The sequence below is a fragment of the Petaurus breviceps genome, unplaced genomic scaffold (genome assembly GCF_028583685.1).
Source record: "Petaurus breviceps papuanus isolate PSGF00001 unplaced genomic scaffold, PetGlider_PUasm1.0 90504, whole genome shotgun sequence".
Classification (NCBI taxonomy): Eukaryota; Metazoa; Chordata; class Mammalia; order Diprotodontia; family Petauridae; genus Petaurus; species Petaurus breviceps.
In genome coordinates this window covers 3,306,770-3,316,583 of record NW_027187266.1, presented here as the reverse complement: position 1 = coordinate 3,316,583, position 9,814 = coordinate 3,306,770, and the positions used below count along the sequence as shown (strand labels likewise).

General features: G+C 34.7%; 1 non-coding gene across 1 annotated transcript; it reads left to right on the top strand.

Moving 5' to 3' along the window:
* The first annotated feature begins 5,873 nt into the window (after positions 1-5,873).
* Positions 5,874-5,979, top strand: LOC138141908 (U6 spliceosomal RNA). Its single transcript, XR_011163303.1, has one exon. It is a non-coding gene; the product is annotated as a U6 spliceosomal RNA (small nuclear RNA).
* Positions 5,980-9,814: the final 3,835 nt, after the last annotated feature.

Here is a 9,814-nt window from a genome sequence, read left to right as displayed (position 1 = left end):
TCCTTCCTTCCTTCCTTCCTTCCTTCCTTCCTTCCTTCCTTCCTCCTCCCCCCCTCCCTCCCCCGCCCTCTCTGCATACTTCTAAGAATGTTACACAGGTATAGTAAGTACTTCATGAAAATGTATGAAGTCTGGGTGGCCAGGTAGCACAGCCCTTGAGCAAGTTGCTTAACCCCAATTGCTTAGGGGCGGCCAGGTGTCTCAGTGAGTAAGAGCACGGGCTCCAGTGTTGGGATGACCTGGATCAAGTCTGGGCTCAGATACTCAGCACCACACCCAGAAATAATAGCTGGCCGTGTAACCTTGAGCAAGTTGCTTAACCCCGGTTGCTTTAAAAAAAAATGTGTGAAGTATCATAGTTCCTTCATATTCAATTTTGAATGGAAATAACTGTTTAGTTTTTAGAGTAGTGCTTCTCACTTGATTCATTTTTTTCTACTTTTTCCTTGGGTAGTTAGTTCATCTTATGTTTAACAATATTGTCGAATTCAGATAATATTTCATTCTTTTGGTTGAATAAAAATCTGTTTTTGAGGATATTGTAATAACATCTCAAAAAATTTGAATGACAAAAGTTCTGACCAATCCTTTCTCACTTGAACTTCTATCTTTCAATTGAGGCTGCCTTTCAGGGTACAGAAAGATCTGCTGCATTTATACGTTCATGCATAACTGGGGGGAAGTTAACAGTTTTAACATATTTACAAGGAAATAGAAAATAGCCAGTTAGTCACAGGAAGAATATGTAATAACACACAAAAATAATTTGGTATATGCAAAAGACAAGAAAAAGACCTCCTTAACCATGTTGTCATCGAAAGAGCTCTGCACTTGCAATCAGGAGATCTGGATACAAATTCTGGCTCAGACATTTCCTAGTGATGTGACCTTTATCATATTGCTTCCCATCATTGAATTTCACATTCCTCATCTATAAAATGAAAGAGTTGGACTAGATGATCTCTTTTAACTTTCAACCCTATCATCTTGATTTCTAAATAAGTGGATCACACAGGATAATACTTGGGAAGCTAAAATATTGACAAGAAGAGCTAGGTGTTGCAGACCTTTTCTGGCCCATGAATAAGGCTATCTGACCCACACAGCCAGAGTAATTGAATCTTTAGTTCAATAACATGCCTTTTTCATGACTTCATTATGACCCTTCCCCTTAAGATTTTTTTTTAGCAACAGTGGACACAGGTTTCAAGAAGAGGATCTCTCAGCCAATGAATTAATGCCAGTGAATGGAGAATGCTATTCAGTTTTTGGCCTCTTAAAGCAAAGCCCTACACTTTATTACCTTGTAAAATACAATAGGAACAGAATTTCAGTGTAAACTCTACTGGCATATTTAATTACTTTGCCATGTTATTGGTACATTTGTTGAAAGATTAAAAACAATACAATCCTCTGGTTATTGTACTATATGCTCAATCAATCACTTAAACATTTATTGAATACCTCGTATGTGCCAGTTTCTTTGTGCTAAGAGATATTGTCCTTTATGCTAAAAACCAAACAAGAAAGAATCATATGAATTAGAATGATAGAATTGAAGTAATAGCAATAACATTTATACACACATATTTATTTATATAATGTCTCTTGTATGCCAGGCACTGTACTAAACACTTTAAAATATTATGTCATGTTATCTTCACAATAACCCTGCAAGGTTGATACTATTTTTATCTCAATTTTTTAGTTGCAAAGACTGAGATAAACATAGATTAAGTGATGTACCCAAGGTCACAAAGGTAGTTAATGTCTGAGGTGGGATTTTAACTCAGGTCTCCCTTTCTCAAGGCCCAGTGCTGTATCCACTGAGCAACCTAGCTGCTCACATTAGAAACAGAACTGATGTTAGATATCACCTTCGAAGAGTTCCATAATCTTGCAGATGAGGAAACAAAGGTCTATGGAGGGACAAGTGATTTGTCCAAGGTCATTGCGTAGTAAGTATAAGGGCTGGGACCTGAATCCTATCTTTTGACTACGAGAGTTTTTTTCTAATATACCATTCTAACTTTCTTCATGAACATTATAAATTAATTGAGTTTGCCAGTATTTCTGTGACGTAGATTGTTATTTGTAGCCTTTCTTTTCCTCTACTAAGCAAAGTGTCACAGATTAATTAAATGTCTTCTCCCCAAAGGGACCCAGAAAAATTCATTAATCAAAACAAAGTTTCTAATACTTCTTTCCCTGTTGTATTGCAATCTCCCTATCTCCTTTGAAATATTCTGAATGAAATACTTCTCACCAAACAAAAAGGAGTTTGATTAACTGATATGCCATCATTTCTCAAGATAAGTAATCTCTACCTGTCAGTGATTGTTAGCCCTCCTACCCCACAACTATTGAAATCAGAACATTTGCCTTCCCATCTAAATTCTATTACATAGTAAAATTTTTTGTAGTCAATAAAATCCTTATGCACTAAATAAATTAGATCACTACCTTCATGGAGGTTGGGCATGGAGAGTTTGCATTGGAGAGTAGTTCATCTGAAAAAAAATATGAATGTTTCAGTGATCTTCAATCTCAAAATGAGTCAAGAATATGATATGACACCCATAAAATCTAATGTAATCTTGGGTTTCATTATAGTACCACTTTACCCTTTGGCCAAACTACATCTAGAGTACTTTGTTCAGTCCTAGATACCATATTTTAGGGAGGACAACGATATTATCTAGAGATCATCCAGAGGAGGGCAACTAGGATATTGAAGTGTTTTGAGATCATGCTAAGCAACGGGCCTTTTGAGTAAGCTGGGGATTTTTGTACAGGAAAAGAGAAGACTTGTGGATAACATGATAGTTGTCTTCAAGTAAGTGAAAGACTCATACCTATTTTTCTTGGCCTCAGATTTCAGAACTGGAAGTAATGATTGAACATTGCAAAGAAGTCATTTAGGCTTGCTGAAAAGAAAAATCTTAAGTATTAGAAAAATATAAAAGTAGAATGGACTGCCTTGGGGTGGATTGAGACAATAATGGATTCCATCTCTCTAGATCTCCTTAAAGAGGGTTAGATGACCTCTTATGAATACCATTGTAGAAGGGATTCTACTTTAGGCATTGATCAGAGTCAACAGTCTCCAAAGTATTATCTTTTCTCTTATACTTTGATTCTGAAAATTATATTCTGAAGCAAGAATTGAGACTTTTTCTTTTTAGTTCTTTGAACTCAATTAAGAGTTGTTCTTCAGGAAAATTCACTTTGAAATAGTAATACATGTCAACTTTGTAAAAAGTAACTGAAATGTTTTTATTCTGCCATTTGCTAGATTTAATATATTAATATAGTTTATATACAATATAAAAATAACTATTTCATTGTTATACACCATGTCCTAAATGCTATTTTATTTATTAATTTAATTTTTTGGTGATTTTTGTGAATTTCATTTTATAAATCATCTAGTGAAATATTTTTGATAAACCAGTGATACATTATATAATATACTACATAAGAAGTTTATAAAATAATAATTTGTCTCTTTCCTCTATAATCCAAGAAGGAAAAGTAGTATAGTTCAAATTTTTTGCCATTGCATACATGGGGCAACCAAGGATCAGAAAATATTGATGACTAAAAGAGATCCATGGAACCCCCTTCTCAGGTATTGGATATGACTTCTCTCTACTTATACCTGAGATCATTTGAGAACAAACACAGATAAACTCAGTCTGTCACCTTTCTGATAACAAAAAATATTATTCTAGAAATAATGGGAATATCGCAGCTATTTATGCTAATAAATAGATATTTGAGAATATCATTGCTATAAAAATGAATATATGCTAAAGGAATTTTGTATGAAGATTGCTTTATTTTCTTCTTGGATAGTTTCCTTTAATAGTAAATCAAAGGCAAACCTCAGAGCTAGATTCTTACACAGGAATCTGAGACTAGTCTGGGGCTGATTTTCAAAAGTGGTTGTTATTTCTAGCAATCTGATTATCTCAGAGACCTTTCCTGTTTACTTCTTGTCCACTACAAATAGATATTGACTGGAGAGAGAGGAGAGGGGACAGATCTCTTCCCAATGGTCACTGAATTTCTAGGATCATAAGGAATAGAACATGTGTCCCTTGCACCAATTCCACAAGGAATCATAGTAGACACCAACTCATGCAAAGTACCACTTGAGGAACAACATTCAGCAGGACAGAATATAATGAAATAGAAAGCACAGAATGAATATCGTATATGCAGACCCAACATAGGTCACATCTCTGTGGCACTCTTTCCCAGCAAATTGAGAAGACAGCTGGCCAGATGGCAAATGTTGAGGACATATGAATATGAATTCTTACCAGCATCATTTGCCTCCAAACAGGGGCAACAACTGATGAGAACATGACTCTATCATTCTTACTTTACTCTTATGACCTCAGACTTTCTGAGTCTTTAGGCTTATAGGAAACTGCTGATTGTGATTTTGTAGTGAACATGGCATTCACAGAGCACCTGCAGGCTTATTTTTCAGGAATCTGCATCTCTGTTGGCAATGATGAATAATTAGTATTGCTGACAAAATGGTACCTGAAAGGGATGAGCAAGATGGGGTGGGGATATATAACAACCAGCATCCAACAGAACAAGTCCTGTGTGCTTAACAAGAGACAGGCACAACTCAGTGGTTTTCCTTCACATGGGACTCATCAAACAGTCTTGGTGGTTTCGATCTGTTTGCAGTTTATAGCCGTGGAGGTTCATTTCTCCTGAATGCATGTGGCAGGGCTCAACATCAAACTGAAACCCAGAAGTTTCATTTAGCTCAACTGCCCAGGGGCTCCTGAGGTTGTGAGGTTTTGTGGTGTTGTGAGACAGAGATGAGTTAGAATGAGCCAGACAAGACAGATGACTAAAGTCCTTTTTTTAGGCTAGGACTGTGTGTGCTGGGCCTCAGGCCTATGGAAGGCTAAACAGAACCAAGGAAACTTTCATTTCTCTTAGGTCAAATGTGGGATAGATAAAGTAGGGTCAAGATCTTCACTCTGATTTCTGCCCCTATAAATCTACAGCAGTCCCTTCATTTTAAACATGAGTATTCTTTCCTTTCTGATATCGAGAGCTTTAGACAATTAAATAAAGCATCAGGCTGTAAGTTAGGGTCTATGAGCTCAATGACTATATCATTCTGTACCTACTCAGATCATCTTTTTCCATAGAAATGATCAGCTATGGACCGTCAAACCTCATTATTCAGGATGTTGCATGTAGAGGTGATGTTGCCATCACCCTCCCTGATAAAAAATTATAGTAGAGAGTAGGTTCCAGAAACAGAACTAGGAACAGACAAGGTAGGTAACCAGCTTGGGTGCAACGTGTAAGGGTGGGCATAGCAAGGAATTTAAATATTATACTTATAAATATTATATTTATAAATGTTTTATATTGTTCCTGTCAACATAGTATATGTTAAATCAAGTCCCTTCTGGTAATTGAAGGTCCAAAGCCTTTAGTGGATGCTCACCTGTAAGGTGTGTCATCCTTAAATGTAGGCAACTATGGGACAGTGGAAAGGGAGTATCCATCCCATAGTCAAGAAGACCAAGGTTCAAATGTAGACATAGACACTTACTGGCTGTATGATCCTGGGCAAGTTACTTAACTCTGTTAACCCCAGTTCCTCATCTGTAATACGAGCTGGAGAAGGAAATGGGAAACCACTGCAGTATATATGGCAAGAAAACCTCAAATGGGGTCACAAAAATCCTATGTGATTGAAAAGTTACTGAATAGCAACAAATCTTAAATGCAAGGATAATGGTAGTGAAAATAATCTTTTCCTAAGCTATACACATATTTTGCCCAACTCTGATAAGCTTAGTAAATGTTCGTTAACTGATTGATCAGTATTTTGATTCTTTACACATATACTAAATCGGAATAATGCAGAGAAGATTAGCATGGTTCCTATGCAAAGATGACGTACAAATTCATGAAACATTCCCCATTCCATATATTCCCTTCCACTCTATTTGTATAAAACTTTATGACTCAGTCATTTAATTCTTTTTTATTGACATGGAATTGATCATTTTTAATAATAACATCCACCTCACAGGGTTATTGTGAGTATTAAACGAGATACTTAAAATGGTCTGAAAACCTTTAAGTGTGATATTGTTATTGTTACTATTGTTGTTGTTATTGCTTTTGTATTTGTAGTTATGAATTATGTCCCACCAGAGACAAGCCACTTTTGGTTATATTTGACAAACTGATGTTATCTATCCCTTGGTGGTCTTTGTACTTTTGTGAAGTGAGGTCAATTTGTTTCATAAGTATTTCTGTGTGGGTTTCACTTTTTGAAAATCAGGCTCTGAGGATATTTTAATCCTCTTCCTCATTTTTCAGAGCAAGTGTTCATCTTTCTACAGTTACTTTGGAGTTAGCACACTCTGTGTCTCATTATCATTGGGCAACTTTTCACTTCGTTACTGCCTACTAGATCTACTTTGTTGTGTATTTTACTTTAACTAAAGAATTCATTAAAACTAGTTAATTGCTCTAAATCTGTGCTTCTTGTTAAACTTTGACTTCAGGATTCTAGTCAGTTTCTTAACAAACATAATACCCTCAGCTTTCCCTTTGATTGCCTTATGTTTGATGTGTCTTACCTAATGTTTAAGTAAAGCTTTGATATATTGCTTCAATTGACCTCTGTCTGCAAACTAAAAGCCTTCAGTTTTGATTCATCTATGATACACATTAAGAATTTTGTACTTATCTAGTACAAATCTGTGTACATATGTACATATGATGTTCTAAAACAACTCCCACACTCACTCCTATTTAGAAGTGATTATGATGAAACTAAGACTAAGCAGCTTAAATTATCTCCATAGGAGATGCCACATTTTATATCAATTATTTTTGACGCTATTGTATTGGAGCCATGTTTTAAATATATAACATCTTTTCATGTGAGCATCAAATACTTATTACACTTGGATCTACTTTATATATTTGTAGCACATGACTAAGCCATATGTGTAGAACTGAGTTAAAGACTATGATAATCAATAGACAGAATAAATGTTACAATGCTTGCTCTTTATAGCTTCTGGCCTTTTGTGGGAATTTTTCTTTTTGCTTCTCAGCCAAGATAATTATTTTCACATAAGCATTTACATATTTTGAGCAATATAAGCTGTGGGTACTTTTCATAAAGTTCTTAAGTATATAAGTTCCTTTATTCAGAGTGATATTTTGGACTTTTAGTTGTAAATACATGATGTCATCTCTTAAGAAAGATAAAATTCGACTTACATCAGAGCTTAAGATATTTGCTCTCAGTTTATATGCTATTTTGAGGTATTTGAGCCATAATTCTGGATTTTATCTGGGCAAACTCCTTTCTAGTTTTGAAGAAAAACCAGTTTATGTCACCTCCTTTGTCACAACTATTCTGCCATTCATTATATTAACCACAGTCAAGAAATAGCTTTCTGTTTCACGTTCCATTCAAATTGGGCTTTTGTTATGGTATACTTCTTTTGACTCTATAGATGACCAGAAATTTTCCACCTCCTTTTTTCTTTGGCATTCTCTCTTGCTTCTAATTTCTTGGCTTCTCAAACTTCCAAAGTATAGTATTTTTAAGTGGGTGTTAAACTATCTTGTTCTTTATACTGTTTTGCCTTTTTATGGTTTTAATGTTTTGGTTTTCACTTTTTATTTTAGGTAAGGATACAAGGAATTTCTGATTTACTTTTGTTTTCTGTATTTCATTCTACATGTTTCTTTTTCAGTGCCTTTAATGATATGTTCATTTTTCTACAATGTATATTGGGTATATATTGAGCTAACCTTCCAATTATTTGGAAACATATTTTCAGGTTTTTAATAGCTTTTTTCCCAGCTGTTTTTATCATAATATTTGACATGCCCTTAGAAATAATCCTAGGTAGCTTTATCTTATGTGGTTACTTATTGCAGTTTTCTCATATGCAAAATAAGAGGGTTGTATCTTAGCTTCTCTAGACATCAAGATGATAATTCTATGATTCTAGGACTCCAAATCCAGTGTTACTTCCGCTATGCCATGGTAACTATGTTATATAACCATGTCATATACCTAATATGTGTAAAATTCTGTCAACTACAGAATTTGAACTTATGTCTTCTTGAATCCATATTTGACCCTTTTATCCACTATATCACACTGCCTCTTTTGATATAAATATTCCCTTATCACAGCTTATCTTCAAGTAACACCTTAATGTATTCAGAATGACATGACCATAAGGAAACCTGGTTTGGGAACCAGAATTAGAGACTGTCTGTTCAAATTTAGATAAAAACCAATGGCCTTATTTAATGGAATGGATAACATATCTACATCTATCTGTATCTGTATCTATATCTATCTGTCTAGTATTTTTGCCTTGAACTCTGATTATCATTAATTTTTTATTGATTATTTAGTTTCTATATTACCATGATCATAGAATTTGAGTTGGAAGTGACCTCAGCAATCATCTAGTATTATCCATATACAAAGAAATTCTCACTACAACTTGACAAGTTGTCATTCAGCCTCTTTTGGATGACCTCAAATCATGGGAAATTTGCTACTTTTTGAAATAGCCTTTCTACTTTTGGATACCTCTAATTGTTATTAATTTTTTTTCTGACATCAAACATATTTGCAACTCGAAGTTACTGCTTTTGATGCTGCCTTTTGATTAAACAGAACTAATCTTTCTTTCAAATATTTCAAGACATCTATCATGCCCTCCCACCTCTTCTCTTTTTTTAGGTTAAACATTTCTAGTTCTTCCAACAAAACTTCATTATGACATGAACTTTATCATCCTTGATGTCCTGCTCTGAACATTCTCCAGCCTATCAATGCCTTCCATCAATGTTAGGCCTTGATCAGAACACAGTATTCCAGATTAGGTCTGATGGAGATGAAGTACAGAGAGACTATCATCTCCTTATTTCAGGAAGTTGTCACTCTCTTAATGCAGTCCAAGATCACATTAACTTTCAGTTATCACATCACACTATATGTATGTAGAAAGCTTATAATTAGCTAAAAACCCTAGATCTGTTTTCTGTCTATGCCTTCCCTATTTTGTGCTAGTGAAGTTGATTTTTTTTATTACTCTGCAAGATATATATATATATATATATATATATATTTATCCCTTTTCAATTTCTCAGAGACTTTCAGTATACCCAGAGACTTTCCAGTATGTTTTTCCATCTAGATAATAACTTACATGCCCACTTTTCCATCTATACAAAGTATTTATAAAAGTCATCTATACATGAGTCAGTTGCATCCTCATTGAGGCTCTTAGTGGATAACAAGTAGGCTTTCAAAAGATGTATTCAACAATGGACATCTTTACTAATTAATAATGGACTGAAGTAGGTAAAGAATATAAAGTCCCATTTTGTATTTGATTTGGTATAACAATGTTGCTCTCCATATGTTCATTTGCAAAAAGGTGTTCCCCATCCATACTACAAATTCGACATTCCTTGGAAGATACAAGGAAAGAAATAACACTGTTCAGTAATCCTTTGATTTTAAGAAAGATATTAGAGGAGGCATAAAACAGTAAGATCAATGGCCTGTCAAAGACATTTTTACTGTGATGGAGAAAATCCAGAGCACTATTTAGGTCAAAGAAAGGACCTTGTGGTCATCCAGATGATCCTCTTTTAGGACAACTTTTCTGATTGCCATAATATTACTTAAACTCTTGAAAGAGAGATAGAATCTGTTCATCCATATAGGAAACTCTAAGTGGATGAAGAATACATGGATATTGTC